Here is a 22,432-nt window from a genome sequence, read left to right as displayed (position 1 = left end):
GCTGGAGGGAAGAGGAGTCCCAGAGGAGTTGAAAGAAATGCTTGCTGGTATTAGTCTTGATTTTTTGATTATGAAATAAAGAACATAGAAAATAAAAGGAAAACTTGGGGCTGGGGATTTAGCTCAGTGGTAGAGCGCTTGCCTAGGAAGCGCAAGGCCCTGGGTTCGGTCCCCAGCTCCGAAAAAAAAAAAGAACCCCCCCCCAAAAAAAAAGAAAAAATAAAAGGAAAACTTGACAAGTGGAACTACTTTAGTGTAGAATGTTTGGCACAGAAAAGAAAAAAAGCCAAAGAAATGGGAGTTTTTTCCTGACATGTATTTGATGAAAAGTTGGTGTGAAAAGTATAAAAGGTGCTATTTTAACTCTAAGTCAAAGCAAAACAAAGAGCAAACAAATAGGGGGCTGGGGATTTAGCTCAGTGGTAGAGCGCTTGCCTAACAAGCACAAGGCCCTGGGTTCGGTCCCCAGCTCCAGAAAAAAACAAAAACAAAAACAAAACAAAACAAAAAAAAAACAAACCAAAGAGCAAACAGAATACAATTATAGTCATCTCACCTCTCCTCTAAAGAACGATTTAAAAATGGAGGGTAAGGGCATGGCTCAATCGTTAAGGTATGTCCTTCAAAATTGTAAGGATCACAGTTCAGATCTCAGCACCCATGTAAGAAGCCAGGCATCCCTGCAAATGCCCGGAACTCCAACCCTGAGAGGTATGGAGACAAGGAGTGCGAGAATTTACTGGCATCCAGCTTAGTTGAGACACAGAACCTGAAATTCAAGAGAAGCCACAGGTAGAAACTGGTAAAGAGCAATGGAGGACATCCAGGGTCATCTCCATCCACACATACATGCAGGCGAATGTACAGGGGCACTCACCCCACCATGTACATATGCACAAAGGCACATATAGATACATTGTAAAGATCTATTTGGATGGCTGTTATTTTTAAAAAGCAGAAAAGGAAACAGCGGACATTGCTGAAGATGTGAGGAAATCTGAATCCTGCACATGGCAAGTAGGCACACATAATGGTACAGCATTTCTAAAATCGATCCAGATACTGTGCAAAAAATTTAAATTAGTACTCACCTGTAAGCCAGCTATCTCACTCTTGGGTATATCTGTGAAGGCACTGCACTGGGGAGCAGAACAAATTGCAAGCAAGAACTTGGATTTGTTTGCACCTTCCCAAACTGTGGTCAGCGACGGTGACAGTTGCAGGCTTCTTCAGTAGCTTTTGGGTGCACATGGCTTAGTGGGAATGCTAGGGACTTCCTGTCTATCCATTCTCAACCATGTGATGTCCCTCTTGGCTCAGGATTGAATTTATCTGGGGCGATGCGATGGTAGACGCTGTGTATTTTGTTACCTTTTTTATAGGGCGTTCATGCTCTGTAGCATCTCTATGTCAGCCCTTTTCCCTCCAGTACTCCCCCTTAAAAACTCCTGTGGACCAGCAATTACATTTCATTGTTCTCTCTTTTAGGGAGAGAAATGCCACAGATACTTCTGGTCAGTGATAGTGCCGATGACAGCTACTGTCTCATTATTTGTTAGGGCTTTCTGTCAGGTTTTCCCCCTCTGGAATTTCTGTGGTGCATGTGTATTCTTTGTTCTTTTTCATATGTTATTTTGCTCCGAGTGGATAATTTTAAATAATCTGATTTGGAATTTGGTCAGTATTTCTCTTTGCTGGTCTTGCCTGTTTTAGAGGCACTGGGCTGAATTCTTCAATTCAGCTCTAGCAGTTGCTTAGAATTTTTATGATTTCTCCATCTTTCTTGTTTTTCTCACTTTGTTCATGTCTTGTCTCACTCACTGTATTTAGCTGTGTATGTGTGTTGGGATATTGCAAATCAGGAGTCCCAGAATGCCTTCACAGAGGCATTCTTTAATAGAACTACTTTGAATTATTTGTCAAGGAAGTCTTAGATCTCCATGTGGATTAATCTTCATTGTCAACTTGACTGGATTTGGAATCTCCTAGGAGAGTCTAGGTGCGCTTGTGAGGGTATGTATATCTAGAGACATTTAGCTGGGGAGAGAAGATGTTAAGAAGACCGTAAATGTGTACGGTACCATCACCCAGGATGGGGACCCTAGAGTGAATGGAGAAGAAGCATAAGCATTTCTAGTTATCTTCTTTTTGACTGTCGATACCATGTGATGGGCCACCTCACACTCCTGCTACTGTACCTTTTCTGACAGGACGGACTATGCCCTTAGTTCATGAGCCAAACGGATCCTTCTTCCATTAAGTTGCTTCTTGTCAGATCATGCCGATGACAGAAAGGAGCTAGTGTATTTCTGTCGTTAAAATGGCATTTTCTACATGGATTCTTGTGGAGAGTTGGGTACAATGCCAAGATGTGCACATCTGGACATTAGCGGACAACATGTGCTATTTCTTTCTCCTGGGGATTGAACTCAGCTCATCAGGCTTAGCTGCAAGTGCCTTTACCCACTGAGCCATCTCACAAACTATTGAATTTCTTTAATGTTAGCTAATTGAGATTTAGTTTATTCCACTGGTAATATAATGTTGTATATGAAACTTAATCCTTGATGTAATACATGAGGACTCTTCTCCCCTGCACAGATTACTATTGTTATTTTAGAACTGGGCTCACTGTCATGAGAATGATATTGTCAAAACAAATTGGGCCTCCTCTTGTATTGTTTCCTAGTATATACACATGACATCATTAGACATGAGCTGTCCCCTAACCGTGCACTCCCCAGCATCAGAATTTAAGAAATAAAACTGTATTCTTCATAAGCCACCCATTGTCCATTATGATATTATAACATCACAAAAAGGAGAGAAAATGTGTCTTTGATTCTTTATATTTTTGATCGCTTACCTTGTTGTCCATGCAGAACATGGCTACCTCTGAAGAAACTGCTGCATCTTTTTTTTAAAAAGATTTATTTATTTTATGTATATGAGTACACTGTAGCTTTCTTCAGACACACCAGAAGAGGGCATCAGATTCCATTACAGATGGTTGTGAGCCACCATGTAGTTGCTGGGAATTGAACTCAGGACCTCTGGAAGAGCAGTCAGTGCTCTTAACCACTGAGTCATCTCTCCAGCCCCTGAAACTGCTACTTCTATCCCTCCTCTTTGTGTGTGTATATGCATGTGTGTGTGTGTGTGTGTGTGTGTGTGTGTGTTCATGTTTGAGCTAGTGCCTAGAGAGACAAAAAGAAGGTGCCAGTTCCCAGGCAGTTATGAGCACAATGTGGTGCTGGGAACAGAACTCAGAGCTACTGCAAGAGCAGTGAATCATCTTGAGCCATCTTTTCAGCACCTCTCTAAGTTTCTATTTTGTTTTGTTTTGTTTTGTTTTATTGACACAGGGTCTCATGTAGCCCAGACTTGCCTTGAACTCAGTTTGGAGTTGAGGGTAACCATGAAGTTAAGGATGACCTTGAACTCCTGATTCTCCTCCTTTGCCTTCTAAATGCTGAGACTGCAAGCATATATCACCATACCTGGCCCATGTACCTTCTTTCAATTTCTGCAGACTGCCAAGAGTGTCCATCCTCTTTAGCTAAGGGATGGTTGGACTGTGCTTTTAAGGGGCAAGGATGCTGATTATGTGCTTTCTTTTCTACAGGGAGAAGTTCTGGGCCAAATAGACGGATCTTGGGAAACCCTGAGCTGGAAGAGCTTGAGGAAGGAGCTGATGTAGATGAAGTGAAACAATCGCTCTTTGTACTTATTTCAAAGCACTGTTCAGTTTAGTGCCTGTCTGAGACATGTTAACTTACTCTTATTTTTATTTTTTTAAAGATTTTTTTGGTATGTGCTCTCTGAGTATATGCATACAAGGGGCTGGTACCTTCAAATGCTAGCAGAGACCATTAGATCCCTGGATCTGGAGTTAGGGGCAATTGTGAAACAGCCAATGTGGGAAGAGAAAAAAGCACTCTTAACTGCTGGGCTACCTCTACAGCCGCTATGTCAACTCTCAAATTCAACTTTGGAATTCTCCAATGTATTTTCACCCAAATGCCATGGCTGTCCTTGTTACTGAGGTGAGACATTGGTAGATGGTTTTATATTGCTTTCCTGCCGTCAAATCCAGTTGGAACTGGTTTTGAATTTCTGTTGTGCTGTAGAAGTATGCAAAATATTGTGTTCATGTGGGTTTCACATCCTTCAACATTAAAATGAAACTAATAGAGCATGGTTCTATATGAAGTGCCAAGCATCTTGTATCTATTCAGTGAATGATAACCATTATCATCACCACCATCATCATCATCACAGTTAAGTATTATAGGGAATTTTACAGTTCCAATTATGGAGATAGCTGTGCTAGAAACGAGTGGAAGAATGAGAAAGAGGTGTGTCTATCACTCACCTGTCACTTCTTTTCATAAATAAAATAAATTACTTAACATTTTCACTTCATGTATGTGTGTATCTGGCTGTCTGTGTGTGTATATACATGAGGGAGAGGAGGCTTTTGTAGGCCAGAAAGGAGCATCAGGTCCTTTAGAGCTAGACGTACAGGCAGTTGTAAGCTGCCTGCTATTGGGTACAGTGACTAAACAAGAGCAGCAAGTACCCTTAATTATCGAACCATTTCTCCAGCCCTTACCTCTTCATTTCTTGAATAATTCCTATGTGGATTATTAGTCATCATAAAAACCTCGCTGCTCAAGTGCTTGTTAGTTATTTCAACACAAACAAGGCCCATGCAATGACAAATTACTCATGAACCTGGAAGCAGCTATTTGAGAACTTGGTAGTCTAGTGTGTGTCTAGACCAGGCAACATAAATAGTAGTGAATACTGACCACACAAGGTTCCAAATTCAGATAAGAAATTCAGATAGCAGGAAGAGTGCAGAACAATGAATTTGACTAGCAAATAATTCCGTGGGTGGTTAAAGAGGCAGGCTTTGATGTTTCAAGCACAGGCAATGCTCATGCTTATGTTTACAGTCTGTTCAATACATTCCCTAAGAACAGGAGAAAAACAATATGGGAAGTCCAGTAAGGTAAGAAAGTAGTCAGGGCAAGAACGTTAACTGTCCAAGCCTACCACCCTCAAGAAAGCAATGAAAATGTCACATACACCTCAATCCCAGCATTCGGGAGGCAGAGGCAGGCAGATCTTTGTGAGTTCAAAACCAGCCTGATCTACAGAGCAGGTTCCAGGACAGTCAGGGCCACTCAGAAAAATCCGGTCCCTCAAGAAAGAAAACAAGGAGAAAGAAAGAAAGGAAGGAAGGAAGGAAGGAAGGAAGGAAGGAAGAAAGAAAGAAAGAAAGAAAGAAAGAAAGAAAGAGAAAATAGGAAAGGAAAGAAAAAAAGCAGGCAATAAAAGCAAGAAACTTAAAAGTGGTCTTCCCTATTCACCAGTTGCTACAGTTGCTAAGGGTCGATTATCTTCTTTTGATCAATTCATAAACTATTTTGTCAGGATTATTGTATCCTCTTTCTCACCTACAAGGGGCAAAAGACATCAGCTTTTGTTTAGCTCCTCATTCAATTTGAGGCTTTAAGACACTATTCTGTAGTAGTGGTTCTTCACTTTCTCTAACTCTTCACTACAGTTCCTCATGTGGTAGTGACCCTGCCCCCAACCATAACATTATTTCCGTTGCTACTTCAGTAACATTGTTACTGTTGTGAATTGTAATGTAAATATTTTGGGAGATATGGTTTTGCTAAAGGGGTTGTAACCCACAGTGGGAGAACACTGCTGTAAGAACAAGAAAGAGAGAGCTCACCTAGCAAGTGAAAGGCCCTGGGATGGGTTCTCCAGCATTACATAAAAGACAGCTAGGGGGCTGGAGAGTTGACTCAGTGGTTCCGAGCACTTGCTATTTTTTCAGAGGACCTGGTTCAGTTCCTAGTACCCACATGGCAGCTCATAATCATTTGTGACTCTAGTTCCAGGGTATCTGATACCATGCTCCAACTTCCATGGGCACGAGACATGCACATGGTGCCCATAATTACATTCATACAAATACATAGACACATTAAGTGAATAAAGATGGATAGAAACAAACTTATAAATACATGCATATATTCCAATGCAACATGAAAGCAACATTCAGGACCTGTGTTCTGGGGAGGTTGTTTGAGAGTAAAGAAAGAGATTAGACATCAGAGCAGATACCTTTAATGCTTTAACTGTCATTGTTGCCTGGATTTAGAGTCTAGAATTTTAACATCCCTTGTCCTTGACTAGAAGCAAAGACAACCCACGCTTGTAAAAACTCCTGCTGTGCCATTGCTCGTCTGCTTCCTGGTATCTGACTGGTCATCTAAGTGATGAGAATCCTAATTTCTTGCCAACTGAATCATGATATAAAGCGTTTGTTAATGATTCTTCACCATGTGTGAAAAGAAAAAAAAAAGAGAAACACATCATTTCTTCCCACAGTAGACATTTCTTCATAAGCGACCATAAACAGGATTCTGTCAGATGCCAAGATGACAATGTGAGATAATTGCTACTGAACTGGCCGGAAGCCCGTCACTATTCCCAACAGATAAGTGAAGCAGTGATCCTTGTTTTTCCAGATAGTTGACAGAAATCATCACACAGAAACCAAGGCATTCACAGTCTCCCATTTCAGTGTAAAATTAATGCCAAGCCTATGGGGATTAAAATCAGAGACTAGAGCATTTGACTAAAGTGACATCGAATTAATGCTTTTTATAAAGCAGCGAGTTTTAAAAATTGAGACTCAGCTTCTTGCCAAAGACAGGATGGGTTCCTTGGCTCACCAGTATTACAGCTAGAGAGGAAAACTGCTTCCTATGGTAGCCTATACTTCTGATAGCATTTGATTCCAACATAGAACAGAAAGCACGCTTTCAACAAAAAGGTCAGATAAAATGTACTGCTAAATTTCTGGAGAATTTGAGAAGTTAATTCATAGAGGAATGTTACTAAAACTTGTCCTGCATGGTCCTAGAGCACACTCAACTCAATTATATGGTAGCTACGTATTTTGCTAGGATTCATAGTTATAATTTGTTAGTGGATACAGAGCATAAAATAGACTTAAATCGTGACATAGAAAAGAGAAAATTGTGTGTGGGAATAAAAGAGTAGGAGTTTTTTTTTATGTGATCAATGTTATTCATTCAAAATAGCTTTTTTATAGCTCTGTGATATTTATGTGAGCCCCCTGGTAATAACAAAGGAAAAATACCGATGGTAGATACACACAAGAGATAAAGGAATGGGCACAGTGCTACAGAAAACCATCACATCAAAGGAGGATGAAAGGATACAAAGGAACCATAAAAAGACAGTGAATAAAATGATAACAGTAACACCTTCATAATTACCTTGAATGTAAATGAATTCAATTCTCCAATCAGGAGATACATGAAGTGATTAAAAGTCTATAACAAAAAGACATAACTACATGCTATCTACAAGAGTCTACTGTACCTTTAAGGACACAGAGGCTGGAAGCAAAAGGATGGGAAGGGATATTTATGCAAATGGAATCCAAAGGAGAGCATGAATGACAGTACTTAGAAAAAAGAGCTCTAATTCAAAAATTGTCACAAGAGACAAAAATGGGCATTCTATAATGATAAAGGGTTCAGTTCATAAGAAATATGTATCAGCTATAAATAGATATACACACAACACAATAGCATCTACATATATTAAACATTGGTAGGATGGAGGGAGAAACTGACAGCTGTGCAATAAGAGTAAAGGAGTTTGATACTATGTTTTCAACAATGGATAGATCTTCCAGACACAAAGTCAATAAGGAAATGTTGGACTCGAGGTATATTTTAGACCAAATGGGCCAAGAAGACATATATAGAACATTCTATCCGGTAGCAGCACAATCCACATTCTTCTCAAGTACACATAAAATATCCCTCCAGAATAGATCATATGGTAAGTCCACAAAACAAGCCTTAGTTGATTTAAGAAGACAGTATTCACATCAAGTAGAACTAGAAATCTATCAGTAGTAAGAAAGTTGGAAAATCCATAATAGAAATTAAGTCATGTATTCCTGAACAATCCATGGGTCAAATAAAAAAAAAGAGGTTCAAAAGGTTAACTAACAATACCTTGAGAGAAATGAAAGTGAAATCAAAACATCTCAAAACCTATGGGATGAGCAAAATACAATTAAGACGAAAGGTTCTATTAGTAAATACTTACATTACAGTAAGATCTCAGGCTGAGGGGATGATCCAGTGGATAAAGCATTTGCTGCGCAAGCATTAGGATCCGATTTCAGATTACCAGAACCTGTATGAACCCAATCAAGGTAGCAAACTTGTTTTTCTAGTTTCTTGCTTTCTGTCGAGCCCAAGTCATGGTCAGCCAGGAAAAAAGTTTATCAATCGCTGTCCTAGTTCGATGTTTTCTAATGATATAAAATACTAACTAAGATGTTTGGGGGAGGAAAGTGTTTATTTGGTCATCATCAAGGAAAGTTAAGGCAGGAACTCAAATGGAGGAGTGCTGTTTATTAGCTTGGCTTCATGGCTTGCTCAGCCTGCTTTCTTATACAACCCAGGACAACCAGCCTAGGGATGGAATCACCCATGGTGGACTGGGACAAATGTAAAAACTAAATAAGGAAACTTCAAATCTCCTTTCCATCCTATACTTCCTGTGAAAACTGTAAGGTACCCTTATGCTGCCTCATGGACCAAACTCTCTTCAAAGTCCCTGCCATGCTGCTATCTGCCTTTCTATCCATGACATTGATGTCTCTTCTAATAAATTTCTTAAGAAGGTCTGTTTCAGTGTATCCCTTGAATTTCAAACACAAATCTTTTAGGGCCCACGTAGTTAAGGTGTAGATGGTACATCACTAGTAACCACTGAGACCTCAGAGTTTGTCAGCCTAGGGATTGTATAGAAAATCAGATATGAGGGATGAGAGACACAGCTACAAATGTGTGTAGTCTGGGCAACATTTGGTCTGGGTTCTAAAACCAACATAATGGATAATGTAACAGAAATAAAACCAGCAAGATGGCTCAGCCAGTTAAGGTACTTGCCACCAAGGCTTATGACTAGAGTTCAACCCTTGGGATCCATCCATATGGTAGAAGGAGAGAACTGAGTCCTGAAAATTGTCCTCTAACCTCCGTACCCATGCCTTATTAAGCATGCACCTATCCCAGACTAAAGAAGGAAGGACAGAAAGAAAGAAAGATTATTGAAGAGTTTAGAAGAAAGGGATAAATTCTCAGATACATGCACACATATGTATGTTAACCAGTCAATATTCTCCAGAGAAATGAACCAATAGAGGAAGTTTGTGTGTGTGCACACATGTGCATGTGCATGCACATACGTTTACAGGCACATGTCCTGAAGAATTGGTTTACTCTTTGTTATGTAAATTTAGAAGTCCTACAGTTATGCTGTTGGTTACATTGAGACCTGATGATGTTAATGATGGAATCCTAGCATGAATCCTAAGGCTTGGAAACCGGGGGATCCAGTAATAATCCCAGTACAGAGGAAGGAGATGATCAATGGACCATCTGAAGCAGAAAGGGAAAAAAAAGGTCAAATTTCATGCCTTTGCATTTTTGTTCTATTCAGATCCTAAGTAGATGGTAGAATGCCCAAGCATATTCTGGGGAGTAATGACTAAACTGATTCAGATGCGAATGTCACATGGATATATGTCCACAGAAACACTCAGGAAGGATGTTTAATATGGAAATCCCATGGTGAAATCAAGTTGAGAAATAAAGTTTATCTTAGAAATCCACCATTTTCCAGCTGGATATCCATCTGCATACCATTAAGCTATGATCTCCAAATAAGGACAATGAAAGGTTGTAAGTTCATTTACGACAGTGTGTTCAATTGAAACATGTTGACTCCTTGCTTAAAAGAGGAGGCAAAATTACTGATTGAGATTTATTTTTCTTGATAACCCATAACTCAAATAATAAAATATTAAAAAGAAATTCTAAGGAGCTAGAGATAATGGCTCAATGGTTTAGAGCACTAACTGCTCTTCCAGAGGACCCAGATTTAGTTCCCAGCACTCACATTTGGTATTTTACAACTGCTTGTAATTCTAATTCCAATAGATCCAACACCCTTTTCTTGCCTCCTTGGGCACACCCCAAACACCAGTAAATAGAAATAGAAATCACACTTTTAAAAACAATACTAAATTATTGCAATAAAGTCAATATATCTTTGTTACAAGATGCAGAATTAACAGAAGAAAAGAAAACTGCTCATAGCTAAACTGAGTTACATAGATGTGTTCCTAACTATTAATAGGAATAGTCCTCTTCTCTGTGACCACTCAGTCAGAGCTGGTACTTATGGCTAACCACTTTCTCTATTCCCTTGACCTCTGGCATACATCCCAGCTGCACACAGTTCTTCACGTAGTGGTATAACCCGAATCTTCTTTCTGTAGAGTCCCATTAGAAGTCCTTCCTAGGATTGGTTGCCTTAATCCCCCACCTACCTTAATCTCAGGACACAGAAATATGATCAAGTCTGACAAACGACCCATCTTTTAGGAACACTCTTCTTCAACTGCCAAATGACAGTGCAGTGTTTCTTTAGTTAAGATCAGTCATCTCAGCCAACACTCTATTTCCCTCCACAGCATGTTGACACTGAGGGAGGAGGAGCTGCTAACAATTTTCAAATGTTTCAAAAATTTTATTTAGAAGGCTAGAGAGTTGACTCAGCAGGTAAGAACACTGGTTTTTGCAGAGCGTCTAGGCTCAATTCCAGCAGCTACCAGATGGCTCAAAACCATTCAGATCTGGGGAATCTTGTATTTGGCATCCAGTTCAGATACCAGGTACATACATGGTGCATATAAATACATGTACACAAAACATTCAAACATATGAAATAAATCATTAAAGATGTGCATTATTGCTATGTGTGTGTATGTGCATGAGTGGATCTGTGTGTTTATGTCCCTCTCTATTTGTGTGTGTGTGTATGTCTGTGTATATGTGTGTTGTGAGTGGTATGTGTGTGTGGTGTGTGTGTGTGGTGTGTGTGTGGTGTGTGTGTGGTGTGTGTGTGGTGTGTGTGTGTGTGGTGTGTGTATGTATGTGTGTGTATATCTGTATGTGGTGTGTGAGTATGTATGTTGTGTGTGTATGTGTGGTGTGGGTGTATGTGTGTTTGTGGTGTGTGTGTGGGGTGTGTAGGTGTGTGCATGTGTGTGTCTCTGTGTGGGTGTAGTGTGTGTGGTGTGTACCTGTGCTGTGTGTGTGGTGTGTGTATATATACGTGTGTGTTGGGAGTGGCGTGTGTGTGTGTTTGGTGTGTGTGGTGTGTGTGTGGTGTGTGTGTGGTGTGTGTGTATGTATGTGGTGTGTGTGTATGTGTGGTGTGGTGTGTGTATGTGTGTGTGTGAATATGTGTGTGTTGGGCGTGGTGTGTGTGTGGTATGTGGTGTGTGTTTATGGTGTGTGTGTGGTGTGTGTGTATGTATGTGGTGTGTGTATGTGTGGTCCGTGTGTGTATGTGTGTGTGTGGTGTATGTGTGTGTGTGGTGTGTGTGTATGTGTGCGTATGTGTGTGTATGTGTGTGTGTATGGTGTGTGTATGTGTCTGTGTATATGTGTGTGTATATGTGTGTGTTGGGAATGGTGGGTGTGTATGGTGTGTGTGTGGTGGGTATGTGGTGTGTGTGTGGTGTGGGTGTATGGTGTGTGTGTTTGGTGTGTGTGTGGTGTGTGTGGTGTGTGTATGTGTGTGTGTATGTGTCTGTACATGTGTGTGTTGGGAGTGGTGTGTGTGTATGGTGTGTGTGGGTGTTTGTGGTATGTGTGGTGTGTGTGTGGTGTGTATACGTGTGTGTATATGTGTGTTGGGAGTGGTGTATGTGGTGTGTGTTTGTGTGTGGTGTGTGTGTGGTGTGTGTGTATGTTTGTGGTGTGTGTGTTTGGTGTGTGTGTGGTGTGTGTGGTGTGTGTGGTGTGTGTATGTGTGTGTGTATGTGTCTGTATATGTGTGTGTTGGGAGTGGTGTATGTGTATGGTGTGTGTGGGTGTTTGTGGTGTGTGTGGTGTGTGTATGTGTGTGTATGTGCGTGTATGTGTGTCTGTGTGTATGTGTAGTGTGTGTGGTGTGTATCTGTGCTGTGTGTGTGTGGAGTGTGTATGTGTGTCTGTATGTGTGTATATATATGTGTGTGTTGGGAGTGGTGTGTGTGTGTGTTTGGTGTGTGTGTGGTGTGTGTGTGGTGTGTGTGTGGTGTGTGTGTTGGTAAGGGTGTGAGTATTTGTGGTGTGTGTGTATGTGTGGTGTGGTGTGTGTATGTGTGTGTATATGTGTGTGTTGGGAGTGGTGTGTGTGTGGTATGTGGTGTGTGTGTTTATGTTGTGTGTGTGGTGTGTGTATATGTATGTGGTGTGTGTATGTGTGGTCTGTGTGTGTATGTGTGTGTGGTGTATGTGTGTGTGGTGTGTGTGTGGTGTGTGGGTATGTGTGCGTATGTGTGTGTGTATATGTGTGTGGGTGGTGTGTGTATGGTGTGTGTATGTGTCTGTGTATATGTGTGTGTATATGTGTGTGTTGGGAATGGTGTGTGTATGGTGTGTGTGTGGTGGGTATGTGGTGTGTGTGTGGTGTGTGTGTTTGGTGTGTGTGTGTGTGGTGTGTGTGGTGTGGGTATGTGTGTGTATGTGTCTGTATATGTGTGTGTTGGGAGTGGTGTGTGTGTATGGTGTGTGTGGCTGTTTGTGGTGTGTATGTGTGGTGTGTGTGTGGTGTGTATATGTGTGTGTATACGTGTGTGTTGGGAGTGGTGTGTGTTTGTGTGTGGTGTGGTGTGTGGGTATGTGTGCGTGTGTGTGTGTGTATATGTGTGTGGGTGGTGTGTGTATGGTGTGTGTATGTGTCTGTGTATATGTGTGTATATGTGTGTGTTGGGAATGGTGTGTGTATGGTGTGTGTGTGGTGGGTATGTGGTGTGTGTGGTGTGTGTGTTTGGTGTGTGTGTGGTGTGTGTGGTGTGGGTATGTGTGTGTGTGTATGTGTCTGTATATGTGTGTGTTGGGAGTGGTGTGTGTGTATGGTGTGTGTGGCTGTTTGTTGTGTGTATGTGTGGTGTGTGTGGTGTGTATATGTCTGTGTGTGTATATGTGTGTGTATACGTGTGTGTTGGGAGTGGTGTGTGTGGTGTGTGTGTATGTATGTGGTGTGTGTGTGGTGTGTGTGTATGTATGTGGTGTGTGTGTTTGGTGTGTGTGTGCTGTGTGTGTATGTGGTGTGTGTTTGGTGTGTGTGTGTGGGGAGTGTATGTGTGTTTGTATGTGTGAGTATATGTGTGTGTTGGGAGTCGTGTTTGTGTGTGTGTTTGGTGTGTGTGTGGTATGTATTTGTGGTGTGTGTATGTTAGTGTGTGGTGTGTGTGCAGTGTGTGTGTGGTGTGTGTGTATGGTGGGTGTGGTTTGTGTGGTGTGTGGTGTATGTATGTGTGTGTTTGTATGTGTCTGTATATGTGTGTTTTGGGAGTGGAGTGTGTGTAGGGTGTGTGTGGGTGTTTGTGGTATGTATGTCTGGTGTGTGTGTGGTATGCATATGTTTGTGTGTGTATATGTGTGTGTATATGTGTGTGTTGGGAGTAGTGTCTGTGGTGTGTGTTTGTGTGTGTTGTGTGTGTGTGGTGTGTGCCTGTATGTGGTGTGTGTATGAATGGTGGGTGTGTACGTGTGTGAGGTGTGTGTGTATGTTTGTGTGTGTGTATGTGTGGTGTGTGTGTGTGGTGTGTATGAGTGGTGTGTGTGTAGTGTGTGTATGTGTGTGTATATGTGTGTGTATGAGTGTGTTCTGAGTGGTGTGTGTGTGGTGTGTGAGGTGTGTGTGCTGTGTGTATCGGTGTGTATGTATGTGTGTGTATACGTGTGTTTTGGGAGTGTGTGTCTGTGGTGTGTGAGGTGTGTGTGCTGTGTGTGTGCTGTGTGTGTATCTGTGTGTGGTGTGTGTGGTGTGTTTATGGTGTTTGTATGTGTGTGTATATGTGTGTGTTAGGAATGGTGTGTGTGTATGGTGTGAGTGTGGTATGTATGTGTTGTGTGTGTGGTGTGTTTATGGTGTTTTATGTGTGTGGGTATATGTGTGTGTATATGTGTGTGTTGGGAGTGGTGTGTGTGGTGAGTGTGTAGTGTGTGTAAGTGTGTGGTATGTGTGTGGTGTCTGTAAGTGTGTGTATGTGTGTGTGTTGTGTGTGTGTTGTGTGTGTAGTGTGTGAATGTGTGTGTATGTGTCTGCATATGTGTGTGTTGGGAGTGGTGTATGTGTATGCTGAGTGTGTGTGTTTGTGGTGTGTATGTATGTTGGGAGTGGTGTGTATGGTGTGTGTTTGTGTGGTATGTGTGTGGTGTGTGTATGTACATGGTGTTTGTATGTGTCTGTATATGTGTGTTTTGAGAGTGGAGTGTGTGTAGGGTGTGTGTGGGTGTTTGTGGTATGTATGTCTGGTGTGTGTGTGGTATGCATATGTTTGTGTGTGTATATGTGTGTGTATATGTGCGTGTTGGGAGTAGTGTCTGTGGTGTGTGTTTGTGTGTGGTGTGTGTGTGTGGTGTGTGCCTGTATGTGGTGTGTGTATGAATGGTGTGTGTATGTGTGTGTGTATGAGTGGTGTGTGTGCGTGGTGTGTATGAGTGGTGTGTGTGTAGTGTGTGTATGTGTGTGTGGTGTGTGTATGTCTGTGTATGTGTGTGTATGTGTGTGTAGTCTGTATGTGTGTATATATGTGTGTGTTTTGGGAGTGGTGTGTGTGTGGCATGTGTGTGTTTGTGGTATATGTATGTTTCTGTGTATGTGGTATGTGTGTGTATATGTGTGTGTGGTCTGTATGTGTGTGTATATGTGTGTGTGGTCTGTATGTGTGTGTATATGTATGTGTGAGGGGAGTGGTGTGTGTGTGTAGCATGTGTGTGTTTGTGGTATGTGTATGTTTCTGTGTATGTGGTATGTGTGTGTATATGTGTGTGGGGATGTGTGTGTATAATTGTGTGTTGGAACTGGTGCGTGTGTGGTACGTGTGTATGTATGTGGTGTGTGTATGTGTGTTGTGTGTGTATGTGTGTGGTTTGTTTGTGTATGTGTGTGTATGTGTGTGTATGTGTGTGTATATGTATGCGCTGGGAGTGGTGTGTGTGTGGTGTGTGTGTGGTGTGTGTGGTGTGTGTATGTGTGTGTATATGTGTGTGTATGTGTGGTGTGTGTGTGGTGTGTATGTGTGTAGTGTGTGTGTAGTGTGTGTAGGTGTGTGTATATGTCTGTGTATATGTGTGTTGGGAGTGGTGTGTGTGGTGAGTGTATGTGTGTTAGTATATGTGTGTGTAAATGTGTGTTGGGAGTGGTGTTTCTGTGTGTGTTTGGTGTGTGTGGTGAGCATATGTGTGTTTGTATATGTGTGTGTATGTGTGTGTTGGGAGTGCTGTTTGTGTGTGTGTTTGTGTGTGTGTGGTGTGTATGTGTTGTGCGTGTGTATGTTAGTGTGTGGTGTGTGTGCAGTGTATGTGTATGTGTGTGTGGTGTGTGTATGGTGGGTGTGGTGTGGTTGTGTTTTGTGTGTGGTGTATGTATGTGTGTGTTTGTATGTGTCTGTATATGTGTGTTTTGGGAGTGGTGTGTGTGTATGGTGTGTGTGGGTGTTTGTGGTGTGTATGTCTGGGGTGTGTGTGGTGTGTATATGTTTGTGTGTGTATATGTGTGTGTATACGTGTGTGTTGGGAGTGGTGACTGTGGTATGTGTTTGTGTGTGGTGTGTGTGTGTGGTGTGTGTGTCTGTATGTGGTGTGTATGTATGGTGTATGTGTACCTGTGTGTGTGAGACATGTGTGTGTATGTGTGTATGTGTGTATGTGTGGTGTGTGTGCGTGGTGTGTATGGTTGGTGTGTGTGTAGTGTATGTATGTGTGTGTATATGTGTGTGTTTGAGTGGTGTCTGTGTGTGGTGTGTGAGTGTGACGTGTGTATGGTGTGTGTATGTGTGTTTATATATGTGTGTGTATATGTGTTTTTTGGGAGTGGTGTGTGTGTATCTGTGTGTGATGTGTTTATGGTGTGTTTATGGCGTTTGTATGTGTGTTTGTATATGTGTGTGTTGGGAATGGTGTGTGAGTATGGTGTGGGTGTGGTATGTATGTGTGGTGTGTGTGTTTGGTGTGTACATGGTGTGTGTGTGGTGTGTTTATGTGTGTGTGTATATGTGTGTGTATATGTGTGTGTTGGGAATGGTGTGTGTTCGGTGTGTGTGGTATGTATGTGTGGTGTGTGTGTGTGGTGTGTGTGTGGTGTGTGTGTGTCATGTGTGTGGTGTGCGTGTATGTGTGTTGTGAGTGGTGTGTGTTGTGAGTGTATGTGTGTTTGTATGTGTGTGTATATGTGTGTGTTGGGAGTCATGTTTGTGTGTGTGTTTGGTGTGCGTGTGGTGAGTGTATGTATGTTTGTATGTGTGTGTATATGTGTGTGTTGGGAGTCGTGTTTGTGTGTGTGTTTGGTGTGTGTGTGGTATGTATTTGTGGTGTGTGTATGTTAGTGTGTGGTGTGTGTGCAGTGTGTGTGTGGTGTGTGTATGTTAGTGTGTGGTGTGTGTGCAGTGTGTGTGTGGTGTGTGTGTATGGTGGGTGTGGTTTGTGTGGTGTGTGGTGTATGTATGTGTGTGTTTGTATGTGTCTGTATATGTGTGTTTTGGGAGTGGAGTGTGTGTAGGGTGTGTGTGGGTGTTTGTGGTATGTATGTCTGGTGTGTATGGTATGCATATGTTTGTGTGTGTATATGTGTGTGTATATGTGTGTTGGGAGTATTGTCTGTGGTGTGTGTTTGTGTGTGGTGTGTGTGTGTGGTGTGTGTGCCTGTATGTGGTGTGTGTATGAATGGTGGGTGTGTACGTGTGTGAGGTGTGTGTGTATGTTTGTGTGTGTGTATGTGTGGTGTGTGTGCGTGGTGTGTATGAGTGGTGTGTGTGTAGTGTGTGTATGTGTGTATATATGTGTGTGTATGAGTGTGTTCTGAGTGGTTGTGTGTGTGGTGTGTGAGGTGTGTGTGCTGTGTGTATGTGTGTGTATATATGTGTGTGTATATGTGTGTTTTGGGAGTGTGTGTCGGTGGTGTGTGAGGTGTGTGTGTGCTGTGTGTGTGGTGTGTGTGTATCTGTGTGTGGTGTGTGTGTGGTGTGTTTATGGTGTTTGTATGTGTGTGTGTATATGTGTGTGTATATGTGTGTTAGGAATGGTGTGTGTGTATGGTGTGAGTGTGGTATGTATGGAATGTGTGTGTTTGGTGTGTGTGGTGTGTTTATGGTGTTTTATGTGTGTGTGTATATGTGTGTGTATATGTGTGTGTTGGGAGTGGTGTGTGTGGTGAGTGTGTAGTGTAAGTGTGTGGTATGTGTGTGGTGTCTGTAAGTGTGTGTATGTGTGTGTATGTGTGTGTGTTGTGTGTGTGTTGTGTGTGTAGTGTGTGAATGTGTGTGTATGTGTCTGCATATGTGTGTTGGGAGTGGTGTATGTGTATGCTGAGTGTGTGTGTTTGTGGTGTGTATGAATGTTGGGAGTGGTTTGTGTGGTGTGTGTTTGTGTGGTATGTGTGTGGTGTGTGTATGTACATGGTGTTTGTATGTGTCTGTATATGTGTGTTTTGGGAGTGGAGTGTGTGTAGGGTGTGTGTGGGTGTTTGTGGTATGTATGTCTGGTGTGTGTGTGGTATGCATATGTGTGTATATATGTGTGTATATGTGCATGTTGGGAGTAGTGTCTGTGGTGTGTGTTTGTGTGTGTTGTGTGTGTGTGGTGTGTGTCCTTGTATGTGGTGTATGTATGAATGGTGTGTGTGTACGCGTGTGTGAGGTGTGTGTGTATGTGTGTGTGTATGTGTGGTGTGTGTGCGTGGTGTGTATGAGTGGTGTGTGTGTAGTGTGTGTATGTGTGTGTGTATGTGTGTGTGTATATGTGTGTGTATGAGTGTGTTCTGAGTGGTGTGTGTGTGGTGTGTGAGGTGTGTGTGTTATGGATATGTGTGTGTATATATGTGTGTGTATATGTGTGCTTTGGGAGTGTGGGTCTGTGGTGTATGAGGTGTGTGTGTGGTGTGTGTGTGGTGTGTGTGTGGTGTGTGTGTGGTGTGTGTGTATCTGTGTTTGGTGTGTGTGGTGTGTTTATGGTGTTTGTATGTGTGTGTATATGTGTGTGTATGTGTGTGTTAGGAATGGTGTGTGTGTATGGTGTGAGTGTGGTATGTATGTGTTGTGTGTGTGATGTGTTTATGGTGTTTTTATGTGTGTGTGTATATCTGTGTGTATATGTGTGTTTTCGGAGTGGTGTGTGTGGTGAGTGTGTAGTGTGTGTAAGTGTGTGGTATGTGTGTGGTGTCTGTACGTGTGTGTATGTGTGTGTATGTGGGTGTATGTGTGTGTGTTGTGTGTGTAGTGTGTGAATGTGTGTGTATGTGTCTGCATATATGTGTGTTGGGAGTGGTGTATGTGTATGTTGAGTGTGTGTGTTTCTTGTGTGTATGTATGTTGGGAGTGGTGTGTTGTGGTGTGTGTTTGTGTGGTGTGTGTGTATGTACGAGGTGTGTGTATGTGTGTTTGTGTGTGTGGTGTATGTGTGGTGTGTGTGTATTTGTATGTTCAATGTGTGTGCATGTGTGTTTATGTGTGTGCATGTGTGGGGTGTGTGGAGTGTGTGCATGTGTGTGTGTACATGTGTGTTGGGAGTGGTGTGTGTGGTTTGTGTAGTGTGTGTACGTGTTTGTGTATATGTGTGTGTATATGTGTGTGTTGGGAGTTGTGTGTGTGTGGTGTGTGTATGTGTGTGCGTATATGTGTGTGTATATGTGTGTGTTGGGAATTGTTGGTGTGTGTGGTGTGTATATGTGTGTGTATATATGTGTGTGTTGGGAGTAGTGTGTGTGAGGGTTGTGTGTGTTGTGTGTGTGTGGTGTATGTATGTGTGGTCTGTGTGTGTGTATGTGTGTGTGTGGTGTGTAGGTATCTGTGTATCTGTGTGTATATCGGTGTGTGTTTGGAGTTGTGTGTATGTGTCGTTTGTGTGTCTGTTCTGTGTGTGTATGTGGTGTGTGTATATATCTCTTTGTGTGTGTTGTGTGTGTCTGTTGTGTGTGTTTTGTGTGTTGTGTGTGGTGTGTGTATGTGTGTGTATGTGTGTGATTGTGTGGTGTGTGAGTGGTGTGTGTATGTATGTGTGTGGTGTGTGTGTCATGTGTATGTATGTGTATGTGTGTTTGTTGGGAGTGGTGTGTGTTTGGTGTGTGTGGTGTATGTATGTGTGTGGTATGTGTGTATGTATGTGGTGTGTGTATGTGTGGTTTGTGTGTGGTGTGTGTATGGTGTGTGTATGTGGGTGTTTATATGTGTGTATATGTCTGTGTTGGTAGTGGTGTGTGTATGGTGTGTGTGTGGTATGTACGTGTAGTGTGTGTATGTGGTGTGTTGTGTGTGTGTGTTGTGTGGTGTGTGGTGTGTGTATGTGCGTGACTGTATGTTTCTGCATATGCCTGTGTTGGGAGTGGAGTTTGTGTATGGTTTGTATGTGTTTGCGTGAGTATGTGTGGTACGTATGTGGTTTATTTGTGTATGTGTGTGTATGTGTGTGTATGTGTGGTGTTTGTGTTGTGTGTATGTGTGTAGTGTGTGTGTAGTTTGTGTAAGTGTGTTTGTATGTGTGTGTATATGTGTGTGTTGGGAGTGAGTGTGTGTTGTGTGTATGTGTGTGTGGTGGGTGTGTGTTGTATGTATGTGTGTGTGGTGGGTGTGGTGGGTGTATGTGTGTGTATGAGTGTGTGTGTACGTGTGTGTTGGGAGTGGTGTGTGCATTGTGTGTGTGGTGTGTATGTGTGGTGTGTAAATGTGTGTGTATATGTGTGTTGGGAGTGGTGTGTGTATGTGTGTGTGTATATGTGTGGGTATACATGTGTGTGTTGGGAGTGGTGTGTGTGGTGTGTGTTTGTGTTTGGTGTGTGCGTGATGTGTGTGTATGTATGTGGTGTGTGTACCTATGGTGTGTGTGTATGTGTGTGGTATGAGTGTGCATGTGTGTTTGTGCGTGTATGTGTGGTGTATGTGTGTAGTGTGTGTATGTGTATGTGTATATGTGTGTTTTGGGAGTGGTTTGTGTGGGGTGTGTGTGTGGTGTGTGTATGTGTGTGAATATATGTGTGTGTATATGTGTGTGTTGGGAGAAGTGTGTGTGTGCTGTGTGTGCTGTGTGTGCTATGTGTGTGTGGTGTGTTTATGGTGTGTATGTGTGTGTACATGTGTGTATATATATGTGTGTGTTGGGAATGGTGTGTGTGTAGGGTGTTTGTGTGGTATGTACGTGTGGTATGGGTGTGTGTGGTGTGTGTGTGGTGTGTGTGGTGTGTTTATGGTGTGTGTATGTGTGTGTGTATATGTGTGTTTGGAATGGTGTTTGTGTATGGTGTGAGTGTGGTATGTATGTGTGGTGTGTGTGTGGTGTGTGTGTGGTGTGTGTGGTATGTGTGTGTGGTATGTGTGGTGTGTGTATGTGTCTGTATATGTGTGTGGGGAGTGGTGTGTGTATGGTGAGTGTGTGTTTGCAGTGTGTATGTGTGGTGTGTGTGTGGTATGTATATGTGTGTGTTGGGAGTGGTGTGTGTGGTCTGTGTTTGTGTGGTATGTCTGTGGTTGGTGTGTATCTACGTGTGTGAGTATGTGTGGTCTGTGTGTATTTGTATGTTTGGTGAGTGTATGTGTGTGTACATGTGTGCATGTGTGGTATGTGTTTACGTGTGTGTATGAGTGTGTGTACATGTGTGTGTTTGTTGGAAGTGGTGTGTGTTTGGTAGGTGTGGTGTGTGTATGTGTGTGGTGTGTGTATGTATGTGGTGTGTGTATGTGTGGTTTGTGTGTGGTGTGTGTATGGTGTGTGTATGTGGGTGTTTATATGTGTGTATATGTCTGTGTTGGGAGTGGAGTGTGTATGGTGTGTGTGTGGTATGTATGTGTGGTGTGTGTATGTGGTGTGTGTTGTGTGTGTGGGTGGTGTGTGGTGTGTGTGACTGTATGTTTCTGCATATGTCTGTGTTGGGAGTGGAGTTTGTGTATGGTTTGTATGTGTTTGTGTGTGTATGTGTGGTATGTGTGTGGTGTGTTTGTGTATGTGTGTGTATGTGTGTGTATGTGTGGTGTTTGTGTTGTGTGTATGTGTGTAGTGTGTGTGTAGTTTGTGTATGTGTGTTTGTATGTGTGTGTATATGTGTGTGTTGGGAGTGGGTGTGTGTTGTGTGTATGTGTGTGTGGTGAGTGTGGTGTGTGTATGTGTGTGTATGAGTGTGTGTGTACATGTGTGTGTTGGGAGTGGTGTGTGCACTGTGTATGTGTGGTGTGTATGTGTGGTGTATGTGGTGTGTATATGTGTGTATTGGGAGTGGTGTGTGTATGTGTGTGTGTGGTGTGTGTATGTGGGTGTATATGTGTGTGTATATGTGTATGTTACGAGTGGTGTGTGGTGTGTGTGTTTGTGTGTGTTGTGTGTGTTGTGTGAGTGTGGTATGTGGGTATGTATATCAAGTGTGTATGTGTGGTATGTGTGTATGTGTGTATGTGTGTGTACGTGTGTGTGTTGGGAGTGTGTGTGGTGTGTTCTTGTGTGTGGTGTGTGTGTGGTGTGTGTGTATGTATGTGGTGTGTGTATGTATGGTGAGTGTGTACATGTGTGGTGTGTGTGTATGTGTGTATGTGCGTATATGTGTGGTGTGTGTGCCTGGTGTGTATGAGTGATGTGTGTGTAGTGTGTGTATGTGCGTGTGTATATGTGTGTGTATATATGTGTGTTGGGAGTGCAGTGTGTGTGTGGTGTGTGTGTGGTGTGTGTGTGGTATGTGTATGTGTGTGTATATGTGTATGTTGGGAGTGCAGTGTGTGTGTGGTGTGTGTGCTGTGTGTGTGGTGTGTTTATGGTGTGTATGTGTGTGTACATGTGTGTATATATGTGTGTTGGGAATGGTGTGTGTGTAGGGTGTATGTGTGGTGTGTGTGTTGTGTGTGCGGTGTGTTTGTGGTGTGTGTATGTGTGTGTACATGTGTGTATATATGTGTGTTGGGAATGATGTGGTATGTATGTGTGGTGTGTGTGTGTGGTGTGTGTGTGTAGTGTGTGTGTTGTGTGTGTGGTGTGTTTATGGTGTGTGTATGTGTGTGTGTATATGTGTGTTTGGAATGGTGTGTGTGTATGGTGTGAGTGTGGTATGTATGTGTGGTGTGTGTGTGTGGTGTGTGGTTTGTGTGGTGTGTGTGTGGTATGTGTGGTGTGTGTGAATGTGTCTGTCTATGTGTGTGTGGGGAGTGGTGTGTGTGTATGGTGAGTGTGTGTATTTGTTGTGTGTATGTGTGGTGTGTGTGTGGTGTGTATATGTGTATGTGTTGGGAGTGGTGTGTTGTGTCTGTGTTTGTGTGTTG

At 42.5% G+C, this 22,432-nt stretch overlaps 1 non-coding gene across 1 annotated transcript; it reads left to right on the top strand.

Moving 5' to 3' along the window:
- The first annotated feature begins 402 nt into the window (after positions 1-402).
- Trnav-aac9 (transfer RNA valine (anticodon AAC) 9) lies at positions 403-477 on the top strand. The gene has a single exon. It is a non-coding gene; the product is annotated as a tRNA-Val (tRNA).
- Positions 478-22,432: the final 21,955 nt, after the last annotated feature.

Source organism: Rattus norvegicus, chromosome X (genome assembly GCF_036323735.1).
Source record: "Rattus norvegicus strain BN/NHsdMcwi chromosome X, GRCr8, whole genome shotgun sequence".
Classification (NCBI taxonomy): Eukaryota; Metazoa; Chordata; class Mammalia; order Rodentia; family Muridae; genus Rattus; species Rattus norvegicus.
This window is presented reverse-complemented; position numbering and strand designations above follow the sequence as displayed.